This window comes from Mobula birostris, chromosome 3 (assembly GCF_030028105.1).
Source record: "Mobula birostris isolate sMobBir1 chromosome 3, sMobBir1.hap1, whole genome shotgun sequence".
NCBI classification, from domain to species: domain Eukaryota; kingdom Metazoa; phylum Chordata; class Chondrichthyes; order Myliobatiformes; family Myliobatidae; genus Mobula; species Mobula birostris.
Genome location: NC_092372.1, coordinates 157,781,711 through 157,800,847, shown reverse-complemented (window position 1 = coordinate 157,800,847; position 19,137 = coordinate 157,781,711). Strand labels below are relative to the sequence as shown.

The window sequence follows — 19,137 nt, the reverse complement described above, 5'->3', positions numbered from 1 at the left end:
TCAAAGTTGCTGGTGAACGCAGCAGGCCAAGCAGCATCTGTAGGAAGAGGTGCAGTCGACGTTTCAGGCCGAGACCCTTCGTCAGGACTCGAAGGGTCTCGGCCTGAAATGTCGACTGCACCTCTTCCTACAGATGCTGCTTGGCCTGCTGCGTTCAGCAGCAACTTTGATGTGTGAGACTAGAACAGTGAATGCTAGCGCTCCGAGGTGGGTGATAGAACAAGGCAACCTGGGATACAGATCTGTCGTTCTTTTGAAGTGCTATCACAATTAGATAGGCCGTAGAGCTTTTAGCACATTGGCCTTCATTTATCAGGGCACTGAGTACACGAGTCAGGACATTATGTTGAAGTTGGATAAGCTATTATTGAGGCCAAATTTAGAGTATTGTGTGCAGTTGTGGTCACCTACTTACAGGAAGGATAGCAATAAGCTTGAAAGCACAGAGAAAATTAACAAGGATGTTGCCAGGACATAAAGACCTGAGTTGGATAGGGTAGCACTTTATTCCCTGGAGCGTAGGGGAATGAGGGCAGATCTTATAGAGGAATACTGAATTGTGAGGGGTATAGGTAGGAGAATGCATACTGGTTTGTTTCCCTCAGACTGGTTGAGACTAGAACTAGTCATAGTCATAGTCATAGTCATACTTTATTGATCCCGGGGGAAATTGGTTTTTGTTACAGTTGCACCATAAATAATTAAATAGTAATAAAACCATAAATAGTTAAATAGTAATATGTAAATTATGCCAGGAAATAAGTCCAGGACCAGCCTATTGGCTCAGGGTGTCTGACCCCCCCCCAGGGAGGAGTTGTAAAGTTTGATGGCCACAGGCGGGAATGACTTCCTATGACGCTCTGTGTTGACAGGATTCATAGTGTAATACTTTGGGGGAATCTTCTTCACATGGGATGGTGTGAGTGTGGAACAAGGTGCCAGAGGAAGTAATAGATGTGGGTTCACCTGCAGTATTTAAGAGAAGTTTGGATATGAACATGAATGGGAGGGCTTTGAAGGGATATGGTCTGGGTGCAGGTAGATGGGACAAGGCAGAAAAATGGGTTGGCATAATCTAGATGGGCCAAAGAGCTTGTTGCTCTGCTGTAATGCTCTGATTGGCAGTCATTAACCCAGACGATAGAATTTTCAGGCGAAGATCAAGGAGATGAAATTTAGAGGACATTTAAGAAGAACCTATTTCAACCAGAGAGTAGTGAGTGCTGAGAAAGGTGCAAACTGGTTGGCCTGGATGAGATTGGCTGAATGCTAAATAAATCTATGCTTTTTTGTTGCTGACTTATGTTAATAGCCATCTTGTGAGAAAAACTGCAAAGAAGCCAGACTTAAATGGGAGGCATGCTGATTTCTCAGGAGAGGTTGGATGAGACCCCCTGAAAAGTCGGAATTATAGGACTTTTGTCATTCAGCTGATCTGCTACCTGCCGGATCTGCAAAGACAGAGAACGTGGGTGGCATTTCAGAGCCATTGATTTTCAGATGAAATATCAGAACGTGCCTGATGCACAACATTGTTAGCATTGAATTTTCTATGTTCAACAATCCCTTTGATTGAAAGTAAGCTTTTAGTACTTTAATTTGTGGATAGGACTCTAAAGGAATTTTGGTTTCCTCACAGAGGAAACATTTGCCAAGAAGTTCAGTTAAATAGTATAAAGTTTTAAAATACTCTTGGATTGAATTAAAGCTGATTTCTAAGTGTGATAGGTACTTCATAATTAATTAATCATTCCTGTGTTTTGCATATATTTCTAAAGCATATTAGTTAAGTCAATCCCAGTTACATCTGCAATTCTTACATTGATTACAAAAGAAACAGCAGGTTATGCATAGGGAAGAATCTCCTCACATGAAGACAATGCCTCAGTTTTGTGACACTTGAAGGGACAGACTGGTACCTAAAACAAGCACAAAAACTGCCAGAGATTTATGGGATCTGAAGACTTACATTTTAAGATTTTCACAAGCTCATAACTAACTGTTTGTTGAGGGAGTCTGTTAGTATAGGTGTCATTAAAGTTAGCTGAGCTCTAATGATGGAACACATTTTTGTTTATTATGCAAGTAAAATTATCAATATTTTCGAACACGAGAAAGCCTGCTGGTCCTGGAAATCCAAAGCAACACACACAAAACACTGAAGGAACTCAGCAGGCTAGGCAGCATCTATGGAAAGGAATATCCAGTTGACGTTTCAGGCCAAGACCTTCTTCAGGACTGAGAAGCAAGGGGAAGATCAAAGGTTTCAATAGGTACATTTAGTGTCAGAGAAAAGTATACAATATACATCCTGAAATGCTTTTTCTTCGCAACCATCCACAAAAACAGAGGATTGCCCCAAAGAATGAATGACATTTAAATGTTAGAGCCCCAAAGTCCCCCCCAGCTCCCCTTCCACCTGTGCGTAAGTGGCACCAAGCATGAACCTCCCTCCCCACACTGGCAAAAAAAAAGCATCGGTGCCCACCACCAAGCACTCAAGCGTGAACAAAGCAACAACAAAGACACAGACTTGCAGTTACCCCAAAGACTACTTGTTCACCCAGTATTCGACATACCACAGGTTATCTCTCTGTATAATAAGGGAGAAAGAGGTGTCCCCGTTTCAAACAAACAGACAACTTGCTGGTTTACGATGTTAAAAGTCCGTTGCGTTGCTTTTTCCGAGTTCTGTACCCAAAGATCTCAGGCTTCTGGGCACACAGCCAAAGATCTTCTAGCTGCCACGACACACCGGTCTGTCGGACATTGACCTTCAATCCACCCGTCTCCAGAGCCCCGATATCCTACGCCTCCAAAGGCGAGCCAAACTCTTAGGCCATGTCCTTGGCATGTCAGATAATGGCCAGTCATGACAACCCAAGAGCGGGTCCCATTCCCGCAAAGTCAGCATGCAACTCCAGGTCAGGATCTTCAAAAGAACCCTGAAAGGGAAAAATAGAGATATTAAAGATGGCAATAGTGCTGTTTCCGAAGATGCAAGCAAAGGAATCGCCGTTTAGCGCCATCTTGACCAAGCCCCGCCCTCTGAACTATGCCAGAATACCGAAACGTTGACTATTTATTCTCTTCCATAGATGCTGAGTTTTTCCAGAGTTCTGTGTGTGCTGTTATCAATGTTTTCTCTGAGAATGTTCCAGTACTGTTTAAGGATCCACTTCTATTCTCCTGATATCAGTCAATATTGGAGAATTGGATTCAAAGTAGAAGGTTCTGAAATCATTCTGCAGGTCAAACAGCACCCTGAGGGAGAGAACTAAAACCATTTGATGAGTAATGAAAAAACATGAAAGCATGTAGATGAGTGAGGAACAATGAATAACAGAGGGGATATCTGTTTATAGGTGCAGAACATTTTATTAAATCAACAACTACATGACAAAAGGTAGTTAGAGACAGAAGGTTGAAAAAGAAACCTCAAACAGAAAGACATGGCCACAACTGTTGTCAAAAATGAAAGGGGTGGTTACTTGAAATTGTTAAATTTCATATTGGTTCCTGAGTGCTGCATTGTGCTGTGGAAAAAGATGAAGTGCTGTTCCCGAAACTTCTCTAAGGAATTAGGGTCCAAAGTCGAAGAGGGAGGGAGAGTTGAAGTGACGGGTGACTGAAACTCAGAATTACTCATGTGCATTCACGAGCTTTGCTCAGATTAACTGAACAAAGCCTGTGAGTTCGGTACTTGTTCCTGTGCATGTTCTAAATAGTTCACCCAAAGGTCTGTGAAGCTTGCTGGAATATTGCCAGAATTACTACCATTTTCTCCTCGCTGAAAATCAACACAGATGTACCTCGAGGATATGTGCTTAACTCACTTCTCTACTCTCTAAATACATGACTATGTGACTAGGCACTGCTCAAGTGCCATTTATAAATTCGTCGATGACATCACTGGTGTTAGCAGAATCTCAGATGACAACGAGGAAGTGTACAGGAGTGAGATAGATTGCCTGGCAATAACAACGTTGCACTCACTCAACATCACCAAGGCTAAGGAATTGATTGTAGACCTCAGGAAAGGGAAGCCAGGAGAACACATGCCAGTCTTCATTGAGGAGTCAGCAATGGAAAAGGTGAGCAGCTTCAAGCTCCTGAACGTCAACATCTCAGGATCTATCTTTGGCCCAACACATTGATGCAATCATGAAGAAGGCTCTACTACGTTAGGAGTTTGAGGAGATGTAGTATGCCACCAAAGACTCTTGCAATTTTTTACAGATGCACGGTGGAGAGCATTGGAATTGGCTGCATCACAGCCTAATTAGAAGACTCCAGTATGCCAGATCGTGAGGCTTCAGATGAGTGTAGACTCAGCCAGCTCCATTACGAGCAAAACCCTTTCTGCTGTCAAGGATATCATCCAAATATAGTGCCTCAATAAGGCAGCATCTGTCCTTAAAGACCCTCACCATCCGAAATGTGCCCTCTTTATGACACCATTGGGAAGGAGGTATAGGAGCCAGGAGACCCACACTCAATGTTTTAAAAAAAGTTTCTTCCTCCACTGCCATCAGAATATTGGTCTCATTATTTATCTTTTGTGCTGTTTATTTACTTTTAATGGTAACTTTTATATCTTGCACTGGCACAAAACAACAAATTTCACAACATATGTTACTGGTAATAACCTTGATTCTGATTTTTCCATGCAAGTCTTATGATGTTTCAATTTCCCTTGAGAATGTGGAAATAATGAACTTGCTGGTAGCTATACTGGCTCTGTTCAAGATAAATCCAGTTCTGTCATCCTTTTCTTAAATCCCTTCCTTTCAGATTAAATTGTTAAAAATGTACTGCTCTTAATCTGCTCAGTATCAACTGTATTTCTTGGCTGAAGCTGTTTATTGGCATAGGGCTACTTCACTGTAAGCCTTTTAAACAGAGGGATAGATGAAGCAGTTGCAGTCAACTTTGGATTTGGCTGCTGATCAATCTGTAGCAATAGATAATCTAAGTATGGATGCACACTCTTAATCCTCTGACTTCCTTCACCATGCTTTGAATTAAGCCATTCAGCTTGGTGTAATAAAAAAATGATTTTGGGTGGATTTAGACTGTTTTTCATTTCTTGGTTATAGATTCAAAGGACAATGAAACTCTGTCTCCTAATATTTTGGAAAGAATGTGGAAAATTTGATTACTTCTCTGTTGGCATTGAACCTGCATTTAGTGTTGCATGTTTTCCTAAGTGGAAGATGTGTTTTATTTGTACCTTCTCCAAATATCAGAGGTTCATCTTGAGCAATAGATCAATTACAAAACAAAGCCTCTACAAGTTTTCTTAAATTCAGTTTTGTTTAATGAGCATCTTAATTTACTCCATACACTTCTGAATTAAACATTGATAACCAAGTGATTACCAGGTAAATATAAATGGTGCACTTGTACTCTCAGCACACTCTGTTCTACAACATTCATCATTGCCCTGGAATCTACTATGGAGGTCCTGCCCTAGTTTGACTCTCCCAATTGATTTCTACTTGGGGAAAAAGTGATACAGGATAAAGAAACACACATAAAAATTGCTGGTGAATGCAGCAGGCCAGGAGGCATTATTGGAAGAGGTACAGTCGTCGTTTCGGGCCGAGACACTTCGTCAGGACTAACTGAAAGAAGAGATAGTAAGAGATTTGAAAGTGGGAGGGGGAGGAGGAGGGGGAGATCCGAAATGATAGGAGAAGACAGGAGGGGGAGGGATGAAGCTAAAAGCTGGAAAGTTGATTGGCAAAAAGGATATGAGAGGATCATGGAACGGGAGGCCTAGGGAGAAAGAAAGGGGGGCGGGGAAGCCCAGAGGAAGTGTAAGGGCATGTGTAGCACTTGTTCTGCTTGCAAAGATAAGTGTCGAGAGGGAGATCGGTGGGGAGGGATGGGGGAGGGGGGACGAATGGACAAGGGAGTCGCATAGGGAGCGATCCCTGTGGAAAGCAGAGGTGGGGGAGAGGGAAAGATGTGCTTAGTGGTGGGTCGATGCCCTTACACTTCCTCCCTCATCACCATTCAGGGCCCCAGACAGTCCTTCCAGGTGAGGCGACACTTCACCTGTGAGTCCGCTGGGGTGATATACTGTATCCGGTGCTCCCGATGCGGCCTTCTATATATTGGCAAGATCCGACGCAGGCTGGGAGACCATTTCGTTGAACACCTACACTCTGTCTGCCAGAGAAAGCAGGATCTCCCAGTGGCCACACATTTTAATTCCACATCCCATTCCCATTCTGACATGTCTATCCACGGCCTCCGCTACTGTAAAGATGAAACCACACTCAGGTTGGAGGAACAACACCTTATATTCCGTCTGGGTAGCCTCCAACCTGATGGCATGAACATTGACTTCTCCAACTTCCGTTAATGCCCCACCTCCCCTTCATACCCCATCTGTTATTTATTTATTATTATTTTTTTTTCTCTCTTTTCCTTCCTCTGTCCCTCTCACTATACTCCTTGCCCATCCTCTGGGCTTCCCCCCTCCCCCTCTCTTTCTCCCTAGGCCTCCCACCCGTGATCCTCTCATATAACTTTCCAGCTCTTGGCTTCATCCCTCCCCCTCCTGTCTTCTCCTATTATTTTGGATCTCCCCCTCCCCCTCCCCCTCCCACTTTCAAATCTCTTACTAGCTCTTCTTTCAGTTAGTCCTGACGAAGGGTCTCGACCTGAAACGTCGACTCTACCTCTTCCAATAGATGCTGCCTGGCCTGCTGCGTTCACCTGCAACTTTTATGTGTGTTGCTTGAAATTCCAGCATCTGCAGATTTCCTCGTGTTTACAGGATAAAGAAGCTGTCTTGGATACATCACACAGATTCCACTCCATCCAGGTCCTTTGTTCTCTGGATGGATTGGTCGATGGTTGGAAGATTTATATATCCCACCAGCACTACACTACTATTGTCACAACTATATTCAATTTCTCTACACATCTGCTTCTCAGGTTCCCACTGGGGTGTATAATACAGCCTTCCCAAAGGGGTCATCCTCTTCTTATTTCTAATTTCTACCAAAATCGCTTGTTAGATCATACTTCAAGAAGATCCTCCTTATGCATTACTGCTACGTCTTATCAAAAAGGCAACACTTCCTTCACCAAAAGCATCAGTATCCCAGTACATTGAGCTGCCAGTCTTGCCCGTCTCTCAGCCAAGTTTCTGTTATAGCCACATAACCCAGCACCTGGAGGCAATCTATGCCCTCATTACATCTGTCTTACCTGTAAACTATATGCATTGAAATAGACGCATTTTAAAGCAATGGCCCTATTTGCCCCTTTACTGTAAATGTGGCTATCCTGATTGCTGGGCTTACAGTTATGTACCCCTGAACTTCTCACTAACAACTCTCTGGAGTCCCATGCCACACCAATCTTGTTTAACCCTCGATTGATGGCAAAAACAAATGTTCCTGCTCGGATATTGGTCCCTCTCTGTGCAACCCATCCTAGTTTTGAAGAGTTATTTTATATGGTATTTCTTGATGTAATAAGCATGATAGCATTTCATATTCTAAAAGTTTCCAATTGTTTTAGCTGTTGATATTTATTTAGTTAATATTTATAAAATAATTATACACGCCATGCATATTTTAATTCTTGGTTCCTATATGGAACACTTTTGAATATGTATGCAATAAGTTAACTCAGATTTATTTTTGGTATGTGCGGTCAAGATGATTGCATTGTATTCTGCATAACAGAAGAAGTGTATTCATCAGCCAAAATAAACATCCTTAGACCATTACGGTCCAAGTGTTCTAATACATGTGAAATAGTTTGGTGTTACAGTACAACTTCCTCAGTGGAAATGTCCGTTAACAATGGGATCCAATGCAGGGAGGAAATCACAGCTATTTTCAACATTTAAATGACAATCTTTCTTTTTCAAAGTTTCCTGTCTTCTAAAACAAAGCTGCAGTATTTTCAGTTGACTTTATTCCATCATACTTGTACAATTACTGTCATGCTTACTGGTATAATTACATTTATCTTTTTTATTGGGTACTTTGTTTTATTGGTGCATTATTTGTCCTTGCTAAATTTAATTAACCTAAGAATAAGTAACCATATCAATATATATTCATATTATAAACAAGTTCTAAAGAAATTTGCACTCTTTCACAGTTTATATGGGATATGCATGTCTTACCCTTTACTATACTGTCAACAGTCATTTCCAAAACAAGCTTTCCTGATGTTTTCCCTTCTCTACTAATTCACGATAGTTGCAATCCCTTTATTGTTGTCTGAAAAACAAGAATATTGGAATACAGTGTGAGCTACGACACAGAGTTATGATACTTACTTTTGTAATGAATCATCTCGGAGTCTGTGAAGCTTATAAAACATTCCAGACAAACTGGGGTATATATTTGGAGATGTTTCAAAATGCTCAAATACATGGACCATAACTAGTTTTGCTAGTTTCAGGACAAACCAGATGATTAATCATCTGTGTTGATCATTCATATATTAACCAACTAAAACATTAGTAGCAGTGTTAATTTATCTAAGTATGTTTATTTGTGGAGCAAATGCTGTTTCCACGTAAAGAGTACAATGGCTACTCTTAGGCTTGAAGATAACAGGGTAATCAATATTTAACTAAAGTTGGAACAGTTGGCCAATAACTTTCTAGAGCAATATATACACTGTAAAGCAGTAACAATAATACATTGTTACTGCTCTATAAAGTAAGATGGTGTATATGCAATAAACATGTTTATTGCTGGGAATTTAAAATAAAACTTGAAAAGTTTGCAACTTGTTCATCAGAAAGCAGAGAAATAATTGTTTAGAGTAACTATCTTCACATCTCTTGATAAATACATTGAAATGGAATCAGGTCAAGGAGTAGACTTTAATCGAGTAATTGATATAAAGCGATGGAAAAAATAAGGCCCAAAATTGCTTAACAAATGAATTCTGTGAACACTAACAAAATAGAAATGATGCCATATTGGTGTGGTTGACTATGAAGGGAAAATAAAATATATAAGGATATAACCAATGTTTAGTTATAAAGAGCATGAAGAGCTGAAGTATAACACTGCTTTTTAACCTTAAGAGTGTCTACCATCTTTCTGAGCATTGCAACAAATCCTAAAAACTCCCAGAAATGACAAAAACCTCAGTGAACACCAGGCTATGAGTTGACTCACTTAAAGTACCGGCAAAGGGACATTAATATGATCTCAGGCTCCACTGGCAGTTGGGAGTGTTGTTTAAGAAGTCAGTAGCATAGCTCCAACCCAGTCCTGAAAATTGTAAGTATGAGCAGCTACATTTAAATAGAAATCAGTGCTTCAGTAAGATTTTCCAAGGTAAAGTTCAAAAGTTTGCCAGGAACTTTGCTGGAGGATAGAAGATTAGAAAGATCCGAAAGAAACATTAAGACAGCGATAGAAGATTATAAATACAAGAAATTCTGCAGGTGCCGGAAATCCAAAGCAACACACACACAAGATGCTAGAGGAGCTCCAGCGAGTTGGGCAGCATCTATGGAAGTGAACAAACAGTCCATGTTTTGGGCTGAGACCCTTTTTCAGGACTGAAAAGGAAGGGTGAAGAGACCAGAATAAAAAGGTGGGGGGAGGGGAAGAGGATAGCTAGAAGGTGATAGGGGAAACCAAATGGGTGGGAAAGCTGGCTGGAAAGGAAGGAATTGATAGGAGGGGAGAGTGGACCATAGGAGAAAGGGAAGGAGGAGGGGCACCAAGGGAAGGTGATACGCAGGTGAGAAGAGGTAAGAGGCCAGAGTGGGGAATAGAAGATTTTTCTGAAGGAGAAGTCGATATTCATGCCATCAGGTTGGAGGCTACCCAGACAGAATATAAGGTGGTGCTGCTCCTCCACCCTGAGTGTGGCCTGCTTGTGGCGCAAGAGGAGGCCATGGGCCAACATGTCAGAATGGGAATGGGAATTAAAATATTTGGCCACCAGGAAGTTCCGCTTTTGGAAGATAGAGCAGAGGTGTTCGACAAAGCAGTCCCCCAGTTTACAACAGGTCTCACCAGTACAGAGGAGGCCACATCGGGAGCACCAGGTACAATAGAAGACCCCAGAAGATTTACAAATGGAGTGCTGCCTCACCTGGAAGAACCTTTTGGGGCCGTAAACCGAGTTGAGGGAGGAGGTGAATGGGCAGATGTAGCACTATGGCTGCTTGCAGGGCTAAGTGCCAGGAGTGATGAATAGACAAGGGAATCACAGAGGGAGTAATTGCTTGGGAAAGCGGAGAGTTGAGGGGAGGTAAAGATGTAATTGGTGGTAGGATCCCTTTGGAGATGGTGGAAGTTGCAGAAAATAATATGTTGGATGAGGAGGCTCATGGGGTGGTAGGTAAGGACAGAGGAACTCTATCACTGTTAAAGCAAGTGAAAAGATGGGGTGAGGGCGGTGTTTGGAAAATGGAGGAAATGCAGGTGAGGGTAGCATCAATGGTGGAGGAAGAAAAATCCCTTTCGTTGAAGAAGAAGGACATCTCTGATGTCCAGGAAAGGAAAGCCTTATCCTGGGAGCAGATGGGACAGAGTCGAAGAAACTGAGAAAAGAGAATAGCATTTTTACAGGAGACAGGGTGTGAAGAGGTATCGTCGAGATAGCCGTTGGAAGATTATTTATGTTGGACATGAGGGTTAGGAATGAGGAATAGAAGAAAACTGATTCCAGGCAGAAGAATATAAATCAAAAATAAAGAATCTGAATAGGAAGCATAATGAAAACAAAGGACAAGCCTGACAGAAAACAGAAGAAAAAAAGTGATTTAATAATGGAAACCAGATGCAGAGTTTTGAGGCTAGACATCGAGACTTCATCCCCCACCCTGCAGATGCTGCTCGACCCACTGAGGTTCTAAGAAGATTGTATGTCACTCCAGATTCCAGCACCTGCAATCCTTTGGGTCTCCAGAATACAAGATGGTCATAACACAATGGGAAGAATTGCCAGAAAAGTAAAAAAGATCTGAATGTTACTTCTGTAAATGCAGAGAAAATGTGAATAGTGCAAAATATGGGAATAGAAAATGTGAAAGGCAGGAATTGTGAAATATGGAGAGAAGTAGAAAGGATCTAGCAGAAAGTTAAGACTTACCTGTAGAACTGTTCCAGTAACAATTTTATTATTAAAGTTAACCTGACAGCTCCGAGATTACCTGATTTCTTCCTCTTTACAGGTTGTGGCCTGACATTTTAAAAAATTTTGCAATGTAAAGATCCAACTCCTGAATCTTAAGAATACTAAGATTTGTATTATCCTCATTTTTATTCACCTTTCTTTTAATACCCGGGGTAGAAGCCATCAGGTCCTTAAGATTTATCAACCTAAGTCTCATTACGTTTTCATTATCTTTATTCACATAATAAATTCAGTGAAAGAAAAGGATAAAATACATATCATATAGTCATAGAGTCCTAAGATATGGTGTCCGGCTCTTCCATCCAATTTACCAATGCCAACCAAGTTGCTTACCTGAGTCCTATTTGCCTGCAGGTGACCCATTTCCCTCTAAATATTTCCTATTCATGTATCTGTTCAAGTGTATTTTAAGCATTGAATTGTGCCTGACTCACTTCCTCTGGCAGCTCATTCTGTATACCCCCCACCCTCTGTGTAGAAAAAATTGGCTCTCATACATCTTTCCCCTCTCAGCATAAATGAATGCCCACCAGTTTTAGACTTCTCTGCTCTAGCAAGGAAACTGTGACTGTTGTAATTCTGTTAGATAGTTTGATTTGGATACAATGTACCTATAGGAGCAGGAGTGGGCTACTCTTGAGTTGGTCCCACCATTCCATCAGATCAGATTGATCTGATTGTACCACCAACTTTGCATTGCCAGCAGTAGTCTTTTATACCCTTGCTTTTTCAAGGATCTATTAAAATGCCTTTTGAGGAAGAAGATAGCAAAGATTCACAATCCTATGAGAAAGAAAAAAATCACTTCATCTCTGAACAAAAGAGTGAGCCCTCATGTTTAAGTGATAGTCTTTCATTTTAGAGTGTATCACAAGGGAAAGCATCTTCTGCACAGCCACCGTAACACAACTCCTTAGGATTGTTAATGTATCACTCAAGTCCCTTCTCGTTGTTCAAAACTCTTGACCTAAACTGTTCAACTTTTTCCTATAAGATGAATGGTCCATTGCAGAAAATCTAGTAGGATTTATCTGAACTGCTTCCAAGATATTGGCCAACTTCCTTAAATAAATATGAAACTGAAACATTACCTCCACATCTGCTCTTTCTTTGGTTGACGTCTGGTGGGAGTCTGTTAGAAGTCGGATAGAAATGTGTGATGTCAGCTTATCTCTGCTGAAAATATGGGAGGTGAAGAGACTTCAAGATCCATGTTAAAAGTACTCTGCAACTTCTATCAACATAGATGAAAATAGTAGGACAGTCAGGAATTATTTATCATTTCAGTTTGCAGTAATGAATGTCATTAGACTTAATCCTTGATTTCTGTACTTCTCTGGCTACGATCAATGTGGTCATTTGTTTTTTTTTCATTTCCAAGATTTTGGCTATAGGCTGCCTTTGGTCTATTCTTAACTATGCTTCATCACATCACCCATTCTTTATGCCGTGACACTTGAGGTATTCATTTGATTGCCCTGTTAATATCGTTGGAAGGAGATGTAAGTTAAAGTTCTTTACAAAGGCACATTTCATATTTTTGTATTTTTTTACAAATCATTAAAGAGTTTCTCTCTATTCTGTGGTTAAAAACCAGAACCATCAGAAATAGGTCATGCAATAAGCTTATGAAGACTGTAATTGACTTATGCTTTGTAAAGATTCATTTGGGGATGAAAATTCTCCTGATTCAGAACCACTAATTAATCAAAGTCCTGAAAATACAGAATAATGATCAATTTTGTGAAAAGTACTGAAAAGCAGGAGCATAAATAATTGAGGTATTCCAGTTGATCTGTTAAATTGAAGTTGCACTTTTAAACATTAGTAGCAGAATGACTTGAATAGATTGTTAAGGAATAAAGGAACCAGTAAGCCATGACAAATGACTTCAAGTCCTATTGTTTTGATACACAAGTGTGCAAATGAAAGATGTATTATTCTGTTGGATTTTGGCTTCCCGCTTATTTGGCAAGAGAATATTTTGTCCACAAAACAAAAATTATGTGTTTTCTTTTGAAATATAGACCAAGGAGCAATTTTATCAATCTTGTTTGAACATATAAATGGTGCCATCCTAATTGATGTAACAGTGTCCTGAACAAATCGCACAGAATTCTATTCAACATGACTATCATTAGAGTTATTTTAAAGTTAGAAATTCCAGAATGAGCATTACTAAAATGTTTTAAGCAGTTATTTATAAAATATGAAACATTAGTAATAAATTTTCAAAATTGTGCAAGATCTTCACATGTACCAGAATGGCATTTCTTCCTTGGCTGTCTTGTTGTCTGGATAGAGTACCTTTTTGAGAATGTTGCATTTGAAGGAATGTTCAGATGGACCAGGACAATCACAAAATAATTCTTGGAAAGGGAATTAAAACAACCTATTATGTTATTTGTGCAACCCTCTCACCAGGGCTTGTAAGCAATATACACCTAGGGTGGGTATGAATTGGGGTTCAACCAACCAGGAAAGTTGGGATGTTCCAATTAAGGAACATCAATTATAATGAATGCTGTGTAAATACTGCTACATACACAGTTATCGTACACCAGAATAAAATTACAAAGAAAGTATATTTACCAAATTTTCAACTTTAACAAATAGTTACAGAAAAAAAGAAAAAAGCCCATTGTAGGTAAACCAGTCCAATGTGCACATCAACATTGGAGCTCATTTTTGAAGTAGTCGGGAGGATCACTTTACTCACATGCTGAACCCACGTTCTGCTTGAAAGACACCAACCACAATTCAAGCTTCCCTTGAAGACCATCTCAAATGAACTGGCTAACTCATGAGTATTGGCACTTCCTCCTTAGAGCCACTCATCTATAGAATGTACTTTTTACAAGGGGATCTCTCCTTCAAATGGCATTCTGCAGCATCTTCTCTTGAGCCCCGCGCTGCAGCCCCTGCGAAAAGACCCCTAACCAGACCACTGCCCTTCAGAAATCTGATCCCTCCCAACTCTCTGGAATTTTCCATCACATCCTACTGAGCAGAAAGTTACAGCACATGATAAGATCACCCCAAATGCTGACGCAATATTCTTAAATTGGAAAACATAGCTCCTTGTCTTTAGCTGAAGCCAAAATCACCCTTACTGACGGGACACACTGCTTTTGCAGCAAACTGTTAAAATAAAAATACCTCACAGCATAGTAGTAAAGATCTTAAATAGGGCAATACATTTTTATAAATATTTATTGAAGCATGGCTGATTTTGATATTGAGTAGTCACTTATTAAAATTTGATGAGTGCTGATGTGGACAGGATTTTTTGCATCATGTTCAGCCAATTCATTTTTTATCCCAGAAGGATAGAGTATTGTGACAGCCCTGAAGTTCAATCAAACATTGATTATCTTGTGGCGCATGTGCAGAGAGGTAAACTGAATGTGCCTGCTTTTCTCTCTTTTCTGTGGCGAATGATTTAAGACATCGGCTGAGGTCATTCATCCTCCATCTCACCTCACTTTCCCAGCGAGCAGTTGAACAATAACACTTGCCTTTGTTTCCCCTTGGAATATGATTGCCATTTGGAGCTGATTACTGCTTCCTGAACCTGCACCCTGTTGATCACACACTTCCAATAGCTTGTACCATTGGGAGGAGTTTCCCGGGTATTTTATCAGCAAGCAGCAATCCAGGCTTCACTGAGCTTTCTCAGTGCAACTGGACTGTTGAAATGCAGGAGGTTTCTGGCTGAGTGAGACACTGGGAAGGAACAGGGTCACTGGCACAATTAGTCCAGTGTATGAATAAGTTGTGTTTTCGTTATGATTCCTTTATTTCCTGCTTAGAACTGGACAATAAAGATCATGCAATTACCAGCACAGAGCCTTGCCCACCAGCTGTGTACATCAGACTATTGCAAGTGCATTGCTCATGAATTTCCCTTTATGAAATTTAACATTCATAGAAATTGGGCAAGACTTCCTGCTAGAGTCACACATTCAGAAAAAAAGTTCAACAAATGCTCAAGCTAAGAAAGTACAAATATTAGAATTTGTAGTTCCTGTTGAATCTGCACGAATGCATATAAATTAAAAGCATGCACACGAAGGTGAGGTTAACTGGTATATTCACTTGGCAAGGAGAGAAAACAAATCAATGTGCATGGGTAACTTATTAGTCAATAAGTAGTGTTAGGGGAGTCACTGCGCTAAAAGAAATAGATTTGTACACCATACTTCCTCCCCCTTTAGATTAATGTAACATAAAGCTGTATGTGTAATAAATACTCAAAACTGTATATGTAACAAAATATTCAATTTCCTTTAAATGAACCATATTCAAATAAACATGCTTTCACAATAACAGTCCACAACTAACTTCATGATACTAAAGATTTTGGTTGGCGCTGTTTACTTCAGGATAGTGTTTTTGGGCCTGTTGAGTGGCATCAGGTTTGGCAGGTGTCTTGTCAAAGACAACTTTCTCTGTTGCAGGTGTCACGTTACTGTTGGTGGCATGATCATCACTGAGAGATAAGTCCGGTTGATGCAATGTGTCCATCTTGTTTGATGCAATTCACTCAGGTGTGTTTTTCAATTGAGCATCCAATATCTGCTCTACATGATGTCTCCATGTATGATCTGCAACATCCACTGTGTACCTCAGTGGTCCGATTCGCGTAGCTATCCTACTGGGTGACCACTTGTCTTCTTGGTAATCACACACTTGGAACCAGTCCAATGTGCACATCAACATTGGAGCTCATTTCTGAAGTAGTCGGGAGCATCACTTTACTCACATGCTGAACCCACGTTCTGCTTGAAAGACACCAACCATCCTCCAAGTTCCTTGCTGATTAACTTGGCAACTGGCTGAATTGTTTATTCTGCACCTCCCTCCGTAGATCTGGTTTCAGGAGGTCTGTGCGAGATCTCAGATACCTGCTCATGAGCGGCATTGCAGGTGTTTGATTTGTCCTCGCATGAACAGAGTTCTGATACAGAAAAAGGAAGTTGTAGGGAGGTGTCCTCCTTGTCCGTTCTTGAAGGTTTGAGCAAACCTTTTGGCTAATCCATTCATTGCTGGATGGTGAGGAGCTGACTTGAAATGTTTGATGCCGTTTTTCTTCATGAATAGTTTGAACACTCTGATGTGTATTGTGGTCCGTTGTCATTCACAATTTGTTCTGGTAAGCCATTCCTGGAGACGATTGTCCTCAGAGCGGAAACAGTCTTTACTGATGTGTTTGATTTCAAAGGTATGACCTCAGACCACTTCAATTGAGTATCCACAGCAATCAAAAACATGGAGTCCATGAATGGCCAAGCAAAGTCATTGCACACTCTTTTTCCATGGTGAAGATAGCTACTCCCACAGGTGTAACGGTGCCTATGAAGGTGCATTTTGAACTTTGTATCATCCTGAACAGCTTTTGGTCTAATCTTCAATCTGTCTATCTATTCCCGGGCACCATACATAGCTCCAGGTGAGACTCTTCATCTTGACTGTACCCAGGTGTCCTTCATGCAGATTTTCAATCACTCTGGTGTCCAGTTTAGTGAACAAAAACACGAGATCCACACATCAGCATTCTTTGACATACAGACTGCTGGTCTCATCTCACTGAGAACTCTGGAAACATAAGATTACCATGAACTGGCCATCCTTGCATGGTGATGTCATAGACTTTGACAATGTCGGGTCATTCCTTCTTTCTCTTTGTATTTCCGAATTTGTTACCAACAACTGGTCCACCAATGTGGTGTGGAACACCTCAGCTGGTCACAGAATGGAGACTTTTCTTCTTCTTTTGTCAATAGTGGAAGGAGTGACAAGCTGTCAGCATTGCTGTGTTGTTTGGTACCTTTGAACTCTATGTCATAAGAATGGGCTCCTAGGAAAAGTGGCCGACATTGCAACCAGGTAGCAGACACCACTGTGATTCCCTTCCTGGGTTTGAAAATGGACACAAGGAGCTAGTGGTCTGTCATTGCAGCAAACGTTTGTCCATAGAGGTAGTGGTGGAATTTTTTTATTCCCCATATTAGACTAAGGGCCTCTTGGTCAATCTGTGTGTAGTTGCATTCTGCATTTGTCAGTGATCTTGATGCAAATGCAATCAGACACTCAGATCCACCCTTTATAATGTGTGACAAATGCATCACGTGCCAGTCTAGTGGGTATAGATGGGTCATAATGGGTGAGCAGTTCGTTTGATGCTGTTAGTCTCCTTGAATGTTCTGTCACATCTTTCTGACCATTCCCACTTTGCTTCAGTCTGCAATAGTGTTTTCAATGGATGCAGCACTGTCGCAATGTTTGGGAGAAACTGGTGGTGGTAGATTACAAGGCTCAAGTTTGACCTGAGTTGTGACACATTTTCCGGTTTGGGTGCATGCAGCACTGACTTAATCTTCTCTTGTGACATATGTAAGCCATGCTTGTCAGCGACATGTCCACAATATAAGATTTCATTCTTGAAGAACTCACAGTCCTCTCTCTGCGTGCGGACCATACTCGCTTAGCCTGGTAAGCACTTTACCAAGGTTCTGGAGGTGCGCTTCACTATTCTTACCAGTTATAATAATGTCATCAAGGTAACATTGTGCTCCTGGGATATCATGGAGCACTTGGTCTATTGCTGTTTGCCAAATTGCTGGAGCTGATGTGATGCCAAAGACAAGATGATTATCCTGGAAAAGTCCCTTGTGGGTGTTGATTGTGAGGAATTTCCTGCTTGACGACTCAATCTGCATTTGCAGATAGGCTTGTGACAAGTCAATCTTTGAAAACATCTCCCTGTCTGCTAAAGATGCAAAAATGTCTTCTATTCATGGCAGGGGATACTGCTGAGTACACAGCACAGGGTTGATGCTCACTTTGAAGTCCCCACAAATGTGAACAGCTCTAGCCTTCCCTTATTTGATCACTGGGACAATTGGCATGGCCCAATCACTCCAGTGTACCTTGGCGAGAGTACTAGAAGCCTCCAAGCTCTGAAGTTCAGCATCCACTTTAGGACGTGGCGCATAAGACTCTGGATGTGCTTAATGGAATCTTGGTGTTGCTGCTTTATCCGGTTCAATTCTGGCCTTTGAGCTTACCAACACCCTTTTCAAACACCTTCTCATTAGCATTAAGCATCTGTGCCCGTATCTGGTTAGTGCTACCATTTGGGCTGCAGTTCCCTGTTATGACACATTGAGAGCTTTGATTGTGTGCCAGACTAATTGGATTTTTCTCAACCATTCACGTCCGAGTGGTACTGGCCCTCCACTTTTCAATACATAAAGGTCTATTGCTGTGTTTTTTCTCCGTATGTCACATTTACTTTAGGGAGACACTTTTTCAACTCTAAGTCTTTAACGTCAATGAGGTCTTTTCTATGAGTTTCTTAGAAAACAATCTCGTAGTCAGCCTCTGAAATTATAGCAAAGCTGACCCTATGTCCAGCTCCATTTTCAGTTTTACACCAAACACATCTGTTGTGATCCATATGATTTTGCAATCTGCTTCAGTGGTGCTATACTGTTGTAGGCATGACAGTTCACCTTTGTCAGACTCTGTGTTGTCTGATGCAGTTTCACATTTAGTCACTTAATGCATTTGTTTAGTTTTGTGTTTGAAACTTTTCACTCTGTGTGACCTTGTCTGTAACATTTTGCAAATTTTTACTTTGAACCAACGGTCATTTGAATCATGGGAAGATTAGTCACATTGATAACATTTTTGGCCTTTTTGCACCATTTAAGGACATTTTGTCTGTTTCACATTCTAAACTCCTTTTCTGTAGCTCTACTGTATCTTCTACTGCAGTCTCTAACGATATTGCAATGGTCAATGCCCATTCTAAGGTTAGGTCTCTTTCTGACAGTAGCCTCTTTTGAGTGCTTTGACGATGCATGCCATATACAAGCCCGTCCCTAATACATCAGAGAGTCTATCTCTAATGTCACACTATTAGAAACATTTGCACTATTCTGCAATGTATTCAGAAATGTTTCCATCCTTTGCTGGTTCCTT

The 19,137-nt window shown here is 40.9% G+C and overlaps 1 protein-coding gene and 1 long non-coding RNA gene across 9 annotated transcripts in view; one reads left to right on the top strand and one right to left on the bottom strand.

Moving 5' to 3' along the window:
• The window catches only part of cobl (cordon-bleu WH2 repeat protein), a 302,078-nt gene that overhangs the window by 186,933 nt on the left and 96,008 nt on the right, over positions 1-19,137 (top strand). The window lies entirely within an intron of this gene.
• On the bottom strand, positions 214-13,955 carry LOC140195370 (uncharacterized). Its single transcript, XR_011885443.1, has 4 exons — positions 13,868-13,955; positions 12,240-12,382; positions 8,159-8,255; positions 214-2,945 (listed from the first exon to the last, which is right to left on the bottom strand). It is a non-coding gene; the product is annotated as an uncharacterized lncRNA (long non-coding RNA).